Raw genomic sequence first — 12,443 nt, forward strand, 5'->3', positions numbered from 1 at the left:
GTGAATGATTGAAGTATATAATGTGTTATTATATACGAATTTGTTGTGGGATTGTGTAGATTTTGTTAATGAAAGAATAAATGTGGAAATGCAAATTAGGAAAAACGCAGGATTGAGTACGTTCGTATCGTGACGTGTAATGAATTGATGGATAAGACCATGGTTGTTCCATGGCAAAGTGTGAAATGTAGGTATGGTATCATCCATCTGAGTTGTGAAATGTAGGTATGGTATTATCCATCTTGAAATGTGAAATGTAGGTATGGTATTATCAAATCCATACTTGAGTTAAGAAATGTAGGTATGGCATTTCCCATACCGAGTTAAAAAATGTAGGTATGGTATTTCAATGAGGAAAACCATACTGAGTTGTGAATCGTGGCATTGAGCAACGACGTACTCAATTTCGTAAGCCGTTTCCTAATTTGATTATAAGAAATAAAGAGAAGTGATCCAAATGAAAGAGATTGAGTAGTTATTCTTGTTGAGCTCAACTATGTGAATTATTATAACAATGGTTGTGAATCGCAGGAAACTTTAGTAAATGTTTTGGTATTGTTTGGAAATATTATGTTTGGTAAGCATTACTTTTAACCTATGAACTTACTAAGCTTCAATAAGCTTACTTGTGTGTGTTTAATATTTTATGTAGATTGACTTGAAGTGAAGTGGGTAGATCGGATCAACACAACAAAGCACACTATCCAGATCAATTCGGTAGCTTTTGTTTTATGTTTGAAGATTTATATGGCATGTATAGAGTTTGAATGAATTGAAGTAAAGATGTTATAAACTAGTTAACAATATTTGTACTAAAATAGTTTTCGGTAAGTAGCAGTAGTTTGACTTTGAAAAATCCCTAAAAATAGTAGAAATGGAATTAAATAATGAATAAATTATGGAATCGAATCTAGATGAGTCTATTTTCATATGGAAGAAGCAAAACAGGTATATGAGCTATATTTTATGAGATGTTTAAATTTTTGTGAAACAGGGCCAGAGCAATTTCTGGATCCCTATTCTGACTTTGGAAATTCACCATAAATTTTACAAAGATAATTAGAAGTCATACTTTATATGTACAGATTTCTTATTGAGTCTATTTTATTAGAGACAAACGGCATAGTCATTGAAGCTCTGTACAGAGAGATATCTGATTCGTAATACACAAAGGTCAGAGTAGTCAAACCCTGAAACAGGGAGATTTTAAATAATAAACTGTACTAATTGGCTTGACCAAAAATTCTAGAAAAAAATTGGTAAGTAGATATATGAGTATAAATTTAGAGAAAATTTATGGATTTGGATTTCGAGTTTTATAACTCGAGATATGAATTATTTAGCAACTATGACACAGTTGGACAGCTTGTGCAGAAAGTGTGATATAAATTGTTTGAATTTGTTTAAGTGCTCAAATAAGTTTAGTAATGCCTCGTGCTCGACTCGGCGATGGTCTCGGGTAAAGGGGCGTTACATTTATTGGTATCGAGCTTGGTTTAGCGATTCTCGGAATATGTATGATGTGAAAAGTATCTAGAATTACATGCCATATAAATCGTGATAGTGTCTTGTGTATGATCCGATCTAATCCTTGTTTTTATTATAGATTATCTTCGATTTGAAAAGATGTCGATAGACCGAACAAACCGAGCAAGAAGAAGTTAATAGCAGTACAAACCTCTGAACAAGGAACAAGTAGTGAAGCTCCAATTTCATTGATGCGAGAACAAGAACTCAAAAATATGATTTATAGATTCATGAATCGGTGGTATAATGAGAATGTGCGAGAAATAAATCAGACTCATAACCTCCTCCCTTATCTCAACATCTGTAGTACCCCGGTTGCTCCTCCACCTCCTCCGATAACTGAATCTAGCAAAAGAACACCAATTGAAAAACTCGAAAAGTTTGGAGTGAAGAATTTCGAGGAGATCGGACGATGATCCGGTTAAAAGCGAGTATTGGTTAAAGAGTTTGGAGAGAGTTTTAAACAGATGATGTGTTCTCCGGAAGATTATTTGGGATGTGCGGTTTATTTATTGAAAGAAGAAGCGTATAATTGGTGGGAAACCATTGAGGCGATGGTACTGCAGATAAACTTACAGGAATTCTTCCAAAACGAATTTAAGAAGAAGTATGTGGGAAAGAGATATTTAGATAAGAAGAAGAGAATTTCTTGATCTTCGATAAGGGAATAAAACAAGTGGCGAATATGAAAGAGAATTTGTGTATCTCAAGAGATATGCTCGGGATGTTGTACCGAGCAGAGGAAGAAATGTGCATTAGATTTGAAGAAGGGCTTAATGATGAAATCGAATGATGATTGGAGGTACAGAGATTCGGAATTTGTGATTCATGTCGATCGAGCTCAAAAGATGGAAGAAGTGTATAATGAGAAGATGCAAAGAGAAAGAAGAGGTAAAGAGGTATACAAAAGAAGTTTCTCTAGACCAACTTCGACTTTTTTCGCCAAAAGTTCGAAATGATTCGGTCAACTGTTATAATCCGGAACGATCGAATAACGATAAAACGACTCAACAAGATGTCGGAGTAACTAAGAAACCAGCAGCTAGTGTTAGTAGTGTGCAAAATATTCCGAGACTTAGATGTAAAAATTGTGGTAGATTTCATATTGGTGAGTGTTGGGGAAGAGCCGGAGCTTGCTATAAATGTGGTGGAACTGATCATTTTATTCGGACATCCTCAATTATTAAAGAAGATAGAGAACAAGGGAGAAGCAAGCAAATACTCCTCGGAAAGGTAAACGTTCAGGTCAAAGTAGTGCTCTGGACTGTTCATTCGGGAACGAGATCTGCTGCACCCGATCGAGACAAGAGTACTGCTGCACGTACATACGCTATCCGGGCAAGGGAAGAAGCTTCTGCTCCAGATGTGATAGCTGGTAATTTCTATCTTTTTGATGATTCTGTGTATGCTTTAATTGATCCCGGATCTACACATTCATATATTTGCACTGCATTAGTGTCAGAAAAGAAAATGACTGTTGAGTCCACTGACCTTGAATTGCAAGTCACTAATCCACTAGGGCAAAGTGTGTTGGTTAATTTAATATGTCGAATTGTCCACTTTGAAAATACAAGGTGTGAATTCTCTGCGATTTAATGTTGTTACCTTTCGAGAATTTGATGTTATTCTTGGAATGGATTGGTTGATTGAACACGATGCCATAGTGAATTGTAGAGAAAACGGATTGATTTAAAATGTCGATGGGGAAATAGTTTCAATTGAGTTTGGGGATAAAAAGAATGATGTCGATTATTTCACCTTTACAAATCGAAAATTGATTCGGAAGGTAATAAAGCATTTCTAGCTTATATTCTTGATACTCGGGTTCGAATTGAAGATGGAACAATTGTCGATTGTTAATGAGTTTATTGATGTGTTTCTGAGGAATTACAGGTTTACCCCGGATCGTGAGGTTGAATTCACAATTGATGTAATTCCTGCACAGCTCAATATCAATAACACCGTATAGAATGGCACCAATTGAGTTAAAGAGTTGAAGACACAGTTGCAAGAGTTATTGGATAAAGGGTTCATCGAACCGAGTACATCACCTTGGGGCGCTTTGTCTTATTTGTGAAAAAGAAAGATGGTTCGTTGCGATTGTGTATTGATTACGAGCGGTTGAATAAGGTAACAATTAAAATAAATATCCATTACCTCGTATCGATGATTTGTTTGATCAACTGAAAGGTGCTGCAGTTGTTCTCAAAATAGACCTTAGATCTGGGTATTATCATTTGAAGGTTAAAGAGTGTGATGTGCCAAAGACGCTTTTGAACTCGGTATGGTCACTACTGATTTTTGGTAATGCCTTTTGGTTTAACGAATGCCCTGCTGCATTTATGGATTTAATGAATCGAATTTTTCAGTCTTATTTGGATAGATTTGTGGTGGTATTTATTGATGACATATTGGTCTATTCAAAGATAGAATCCGAACATGCACAAAGACTTGAGAATTGTACTACGACTTTGAGAGAAAAACAGTTATATCTAAATTTAGTAAATGTGAGTTTTGGCTTCATGAGGTTGGATTTGGGTCATATTATATCACCAAGGAATTCGTGTGGATCCAAGTAAAGTTTGGCGGTGGTGAATTGGAAAACACCAAGAATGTAACCGAAGTCGAAGTTTTCGGGATTAGCGGGATACTATCGCCGTTTTGTAAAGAATTTTTCCATGATTGCTTCACCAATGACTCGTTTATTACGAAAGAATGTTGAGTTTATGTGGTTTGATGAATGTCGTGAGCTTTGATCGATTAAAGAAAATGTTAATGAAGCTCCAGTCTTAACTCAACCGAATCGGTATACCGTATGTTGTGTACAATGATGCATCTTTAAGTGGTTTGGGTTGTGTGTTAATGCGATGGGAAAGGTAGTGGCTTATGCTTCATGGCAATTAAAACCACATGAAAAGAATTACCCTACACATGATCTTGAGTTAGGCTGCAATTGTTTTTGCCTTAAAAATTTGGAGACATTATTTATATGGTGAGAAGTGTTATATGTATACGGATCACAAAAGTTTGAAATACTTAATGACTCGTAGGAACCGAACTTAAGACAGAGGCGGTGGTTAGAGTTCTTTGAAAGACTATGATTTGGTTATTGACTATCATCCGGGAAAGCTAATGTAGTTCTTGATGCATTGAGTCGAAAGTCATCCTTGTTTGCACTTCTGCAATGAATGCTCATTTGGCTCTTAATGAAGAAGGTGTTGTATTAGTAGAATTGAAGGTAAAACCAATGTTTCTTCAACAAATTCGGAAGTCGCAGAATGAAGATCCAAAATTGGTCTTTGAAACGACAAATGGTTCGGGATAATTTAGATTGAGTTCAAGATTGATGATGAAGGTATATTGCGCTATCATAATAGGATTTGTGTTCCCAATAATTCGATTTAAAGAATGATATTCTTTCAAGCACATAATAGTATGTATTCTATTCATCCGGTAGTACAAAAATGTATAGTGATCTGAAAAAGACATATTGGTGGCCTGGTATGAAAAGAGAAATTTCGAATTTATTGCAAAATGTTTGATTTGCCGACAAGTTAAAGCGAGCATCAAGTGCCAACGGGTTTATTACAACCCATTATGATTCCCGAATGGAAGTGGGAGCATATTTCAATGGATTTTGTGTCGATTGCTGTGACTCAGAAAGAAATATTCGATATGGGTGATTGTTGATAGATTGACAAAGTCAAGACACTTTATTCGGTCGAATGGATTTTTCACTTAATAAGTTAGCGAAATTGTATGTGTCGAGATTGTGAGACTACATGGAGTTCCAATATCTATCATTTCGCATCGGATCCGAGGTTTACTTCAAGATTTTGGAATAAATTGCAAGAAGCCTTAGGCACCGGATCGAATTTTAGTACAAACATTTCATCCTCAAACAGATGGACAATCGAGCGAGTGATTCAAATTTTAGAAGATATGTTAAGATGTTGTATACTCGAGTTTGGTGACAGTTGGGAAAGGTATTTACTGTTATCGAGTTTGCTTACAACAATAGCTATCGGTCTAGTATAAAATGACACCATTTGAGGCTCTTTATGGTAGAAAATGCAAGACTCCATTGTGTTGGTCTGAATTGAGTGAATCAAAAATAGTTGGGGTTGATTTGATTCGAGAAACCAAGAGAAAGTCCGGATTATTCGAGATAGTCTAAAAGTCGCTTGATCGTCGAAAGTCATATGCGGATTTAAAACGAAGAGACATAGAATATACAGATGGGTGATCGAGTATTTTAAAAGTTTCACCATGGAAAAGGGTGTTACGATTTGGTAAAAGGAAAATTAAGTCCAAGATTCATAGGGCCATATGAAATTGTGGAAAGGGTTGGTCCTGTGGCTTATCGTTTGGCTTTACCTCCGGAACTTGAGAAGATTCACAATGTGTTTCATGTGTCTATGCTAAGGCGGTATAGGTCAGATCCTTCACACGTAATTCCCCATACTGAAATTGAGCTTCAACCAGATATGACTTATTCAGAAGAACCAGTGAAGATTTTGGCTCGTGAAGTTAAGGAATTGCGAACAAAAGAGTACCATTGGTTAAAGTATTATGGCATCGACATGGTATGGAGGAGGCAACCTGGGAAGCAGAGGAGTCAATAAGATCACAGATATCAAATCTATTTTGGTAACAAATTTCGAGGACGAAATTTTTAAAGGGGAGAGTTATAATGACCTAATTTTCGATGGTGTCGGAAATGGTGATTTGAGATCACTAAATTCGACAAATAAGATTGAACAAGATAGTAATTTAATATTTATGAGTCAAGTAAGAATTTAGAAGAATTTGTGAAATGGTGAAATTAGTGAATTAAAAGAATTTATTAGGTCAAGCGGGTCAAAAATGAGGTATCGAGACCTCAAAGTTGAAAATCGAGCTATAAATATTTTTATAAATATTTATGGAGTGTCATTGAGTTAATATTAAAGTTTCGCTAGAAAATTTTAACGCTTGGATGGCTAATTAATTGAAAAGGATTAAATTGAAAATAGCACAAAATTTGTTAAATTGTGAGTAAATAGCTTAAGTATTTAAAAGATGGATTTAAAGAGCAATTAGACCCAAAGGTTAATGGCTGGACGGTTTGGGTATGAAATAAGCAAGAAAACAATGTGAACAAGGGTAAAATTGGAAATAGATAAAAGTTAATAGTTAAATAATGATGTAATTGAAAAATCTAGACATTTTCTTCATAATTTCTCAGCCAAAACGCCATAGAAGGTCTGGAGAAAGCTGGTTTTCATATTTTTACATCATGTGAGTCTAATTCTTGCTTTTTCTTGATAATTTTATGTTTTTATGACTTTTACAATTAGGTCCACTTGTAGAATTCATTAGTTTTTGATTTTATGGGTGAAATTGGAAGTTACCCTGGATGGATAAGGAATTTTATGATGAATTATTATGAAATTTAAGTTCTAATTTCATATTAAGGTGGTTTTATTAAGTGATTTTGATAGGAAATGATATTTAGGACCTAATTGTGAAAAAGTTGTGAATTGAAGGTTGCTGTTGAAATTCAGAATATAAAAGGTTTTGAAATAGTTTATAATGATAAAATAAAGTGTTAATTAAGAAAAATTAGTTCAATTGATGGGTGAATTGAGTAGGGACTAAATTGTGAAAATGTAAATTTTGGGGTAAAAGTGCAATTTCAAAATTTGAACAGCATAAATTGTGAAGTGAAATAGAAATCAAATAAATGCTAATGAGTAGAAATATTTTATATTATAGATCAAGAATCCAAAGAAGAACGAGGAAAAGAAAAAGTTGCGAATAGTCCCAAAATTTCAATATCTTCTACAAATTAGCCGGGTAAGTTCATATGGTTGAAATTAGATGTTTATTTGTGAATGATTGAAGTATATAATGTGTTATTATATACGAATTTGTTGTGGGATTGTGTAGATTTTGTTAATGAAAGAATAAATGTGGAAATGCAAATTAGGAAAAACGCAGGATTGAGTAATACGTTCAGATCGTGACGTGTGATGAATTGACGGATAAGACCATGGTTGTTCCATGGCAAAGTGTGAAATGTAGGTATGGTATCATCCATACTGAGTTGTGAAATGTAGGTATGGTATTATCCATACTGAGCTGTGAAATGTAGGTATGGTATTATCAAATCCATACTGAGTTAAGAAATGTAGGTATGGCATTTCCCATACCGAGTTAAAAAAAATGTAGGTATGGTATTTCAATGAGGAAAACCATACTGAGTTGTGAATCGTGGCATTGAGCAACGACGTACTCAATTTCGTAAGCCGTTTCCTAATTTGATTATAAGAAATAAAGAGAAGTGATCCAAATGGAAGAGATTGAGTAGTTATTCTTGTTGAGCTCAACTATGTGAATTATTATAACAATGGTTGTGAATCGCAGGAAACTTTAGTAAATGTTTTGGTATTGTTTGGAAATATTATGTTTGGTAAGCATTACTTTTAACCTATGAACTTACTAAGCTTCAATAAGCTTACTTGTGTGTGTTTAATATTTTTATGTAGATTGACTTGAAGTGAAGTGGGTAGATCGGATCAACACAACAAAGCACACTATCCAGATCAATTCCGGTAGCTTTTGTTTTATGTTTGAAGATTTATATGGCATGTATAGAGTTTGAATGAATTGAAGTAAAGATGTTATAAACTAGTTAACAATATTTGTACTAAAATAGTTTTCGTAAGTAGCAGTAGTTTGACTTTGAAAATCACTAAAAATAGTAGAAATGGAATTAAATAATGAATAAATTATGGAATCGAATCTCGATGAGTCTATTTTCATATGGAAGAAGCAAAACAGGTATATGAGCTATATTTTATGAGATGTTTAAATTTTGTGAAACAGGGCCAGAGCAATTTCTGGATCCCCTGTTCTGACTTTGGAAATTCACCATGAATTTTACAAAGATAATTAGAAGTCATACTTTATATTTACAGATTCCTTATTGAGTCTATTTTTATTAGAGACAAACGGCATAGTCATTGAAGCTCTGTAAAGAGAGATATCTGATTCGTAATACACAAAGGTCAAAGTAGTCAAACCCTGAAACAGGGGAGATTTTAAATAATAAACTATACTAATTGGCTTGACCAAAAATTCTAGAAAAAAATTGGTAAGTAGATATATGAGTATAAATTTAGAGAAAATTTACGGATTTGGATTTCGAGTTTTATAACTCGAGATATGAATTATTTAGCAACTATGACACAGTTGGACAGCTTGTCTGGAAAGTGTGATATAAATTGTTTGAATTTGTTTAAGTGCTCAAATAAGTTTAGTAATGCCTCGTGCTCGACTCCGGCGACGGTCTCGGGTAAAGGGGGCGTTACAAGAAGACTCCTTTACAAACTCAACTTTCTTCCAAAAATTGGTGTAAAAAAAAAAGTAAAAACAAAGGAAAGTGAACTATTTTCAACTCATTTTACTTCCTCTCTTATGTAAAAAAATAAGTTATCCAAATAAAAGAAAGTAAAATCCTTTCCTTTGAATTACTTAAGTTTTCTTTCTCTTACCTCAATCCATACCGAAAAAGTGAATTAGCGATTAGGTTATATATTTTAGAATGTGGACATTGTTGGATATGTGAAAATATGAGATGAAGATAGTATTTATGAATGTTCTATTAGAATATAAAATTATCTCAAGAATGTAAAGTAAGTTAAAACTAAACTCCTAGTTGAAAATACTATATTCCAAAGAATAATTAAAGTAAATTTTAGTATACTAAAATTACAAATCACGTTCAAATATTAGTTGTTGGTTTTTTAATAAACACGTCTCTACCCTCCACCAAACAATCAATAAAAGTAAGTGAAATAAATAGTAACAATATATAATGACATGATTAGAGGGGGAAAGCTTAGGTTAGCGTGGCTGACAAGACTGTCTTTCGGCGATGCACGTCTGTGAGTTAGAGGCGCAGGCGCTCTCTGTTCTTTTCTTCTTTTTAGTACTCCCGTCCCCTGTTTCTCTGTCGGCCTATCGCTACTATATAAGCACTTGCATTCCCATTTTGTCTCTCAGTTGTATTTCCAACTAATTATCACTGTTCATTCTACCTTCGCCTTTTTCATTCCTTTTCCAGCTTTCCATCGCCACTATTCAAAGATTAGATTTCATAGCTTCTCAATCTTATCTCAAAGAATCTATAATTAAGATACTTTAATAATCGCGGCCACAATTAATTAAGGTTTAGGGGGTGGGGAGTCGACGGGCCTTGGGAAGTAAGATCAGCATTTCCTCCATCCCTTACCCCTTAATGATCCAATAAACCAACCAACCCACTCTTTTTTCTTTTCCTTCGCTTTTGGTTCTTTGGGTACTTCCATATACTTAGTTTATCATTGTGGAAGAAAATAGTCCGAATGGATCTGTCTATCAATTGATCAGCCTGGGGTTAAGAAACATGTAGGGTATGTTTTCCCATCCCAAATAATAGTGAGAATATGTAATTATTATTTTAGTCATTATGTCATCTTGCAATTACAAGGGTTTTAATTTTTTCAAAATCTCAATGGAAAAGTAGAATGCATGTAAATGTAACTGGAATCCATTTCTAAAGACAACCATAAATTTAGTAGTTGAGAGTAATTCATTAGGTGGAAAAAAAGAAAAAAAAAGCAGTAGGTAAACCACAAAAATGCATAACCGAACTCTGCATTTTTTTTGGACAATTATTGTGGTCGTCTCATTAATGACCCTCACGATTTGCTACTTTGTCCTCTGAGGAATCATTTAATAAGAACATTAAGGAGAGATCATTTCTCCATATCCTCCACCCTGTTACAAAATTTCTAAGCTCCAGCCCCAGTTGGTGGAGCTTAAATTTATAGACGTGGTTCAATTTATTCAGCAATAAAGGAGCCCTGTTTCTGGGACCGGCGTTATCATTTTATATTTCGAGTGGCATTGCACCTCGTGTCAGCCATATAAATGGGTGCTTCTTTTTTCTTAAGCACCTGGACAGTGAAAAATCAGAGCTATCATTTAATAATTTACTGCCTTTCTCCAAAATCTGCCAAATAGAAAACAACAAATGGCCGAGCAGGTTGTTTCACTAGGGGATTAAAAACTTGAATTTATTCCATTTTCCGATAACAGGATGGAGATTTTTTATATTAGGAGTCAATTTATAATTTAAATTTTTTTAATTAAAAATGAGTAAATTACCTATATATTAGATTAAAGAGTAACTTGGTCATTTCTGTTAAAATTTCTGTCTATTTGTACTATTAAAAACTAGCGTGGCTGATAAAATAATAAGACAGTGACACATGATGTGCCACATATACCACATGTTAACATATGAGATTGGTTTTTAATAGTAAAAATGAATGAAATTTTTAATAGAAGGATCATTTTATTCTTAGATTTAATATACATAGACTACTTTGACCATTTTTTTTAATACAGGAGCAAAATGTAATTTAACTATTAATATGTAATGCAATTTTTCATAAATTGTAATTGCAGAAATGAGAAAGTAATAATATTGGGTTATGCAGATATATATTGTTGGGCCTGGTTTAGGCCTTTGGAAAAGTTCATAACTTTCATTTTCTGCTGAGACCATGAGCTTATGAAGGTTCAAGGAATAAAAAATTTAAACCCGTTTTTAAGCTATATTCTGTCTGTATTTAATCAATTTTAGAGTCAAATACAGTGCTGATTAAGTTGTATACGTAAAAAGGATTTTTTTAAGTATAAATATAATAAAATATAATTATAGTACATATTTAAAAATTATAATATATGCTAAATCAATACAAATAACAAAGAAACACTAAAAAAACATATATAATCCGGCAGAATCAGATATGACAAAGTAAAAAGTACCATAGAGATCTTTATATTAGAAGTCAAAAATTTTTGTCTCCTTTATTAAAAATGACAAATTAATTTATGAATATTAAATTAAAGAACAAAACGATTTGTCTATTAAAATGTTCATCTATTTTTATTATTGAAAATTGATCTCACAAAATACACATAGCATGTCACGAGTAAATATTTAGCTATTCCGTCACACCACTTTTTAGCAATGGAATTGAATAAATCTTTTAACAAAAAAAATTAATTTTACAAAAATTAATTAATTAATTTTTAATTTACTCACATTCCAAATATAAAACCTAAAACTCTAAAAACTTTTAACTTTTGCCAACGGTACAAAATTGATTTAACAATTGACTTACTGTGCATATATTTGTTTCTGGTCTTTTAATAGGCTCATGTGTCACCCAATATTCAATGTTAGTCGACCCAACTGCTACACTTTAGTGGTCTACTTTTAATAAAGAAATTGGGTTTTGACTGAAAATATGCCCAAAATTATTTCGAAACAAACTTGATTATGCTTTTCTTGCATCCTTGTATAAATTTCAACTTCATCATCCACTTGATTTTAATACTCGAAACCTTGTCGGCACAACTACTTGTATATTTTATTTGGATCATACCCTAAGAATCTTACAATCAAAATGATCCAAAAATTTAAGCTTTATATATAAGTAGGGTCATTTACTCAGTGTGATATGTTTCTAGGTATTAATGTTGTGCATGTCTAATCCACAAATGTTGTTTAGACGATTCATAATATATCCATGTGACTACTTGTATAATTTAATTAGTTTTATTATTGGTAGCACTATTAATTAAAAAGAAGAAGAAAAGAGATATATAGGGGTCTCATATCCTAACTTAAATGAATGAAATAGCTTTTATAATATGTTTGATGCTCTATTTCATAAATGGGATTGAATTGTATTTATTTATTTTACCTAAATTCTTAAAAAGTTAATAGAACAACAATTTAGACCAATTTTTTTCCAGGAAAGTTAATAGCATTCTCTGGAAAATGAAAGGAAAAAGACTATAGAAGATTCAAAAAT

Source organism: Gossypium arboreum, chromosome 5, assembly GCF_025698485.1.
Source record: "Gossypium arboreum isolate Shixiya-1 chromosome 5, ASM2569848v2, whole genome shotgun sequence".
NCBI classification, from domain to species: Eukaryota; Viridiplantae; Streptophyta; class Magnoliopsida; order Malvales; family Malvaceae; genus Gossypium; species Gossypium arboreum.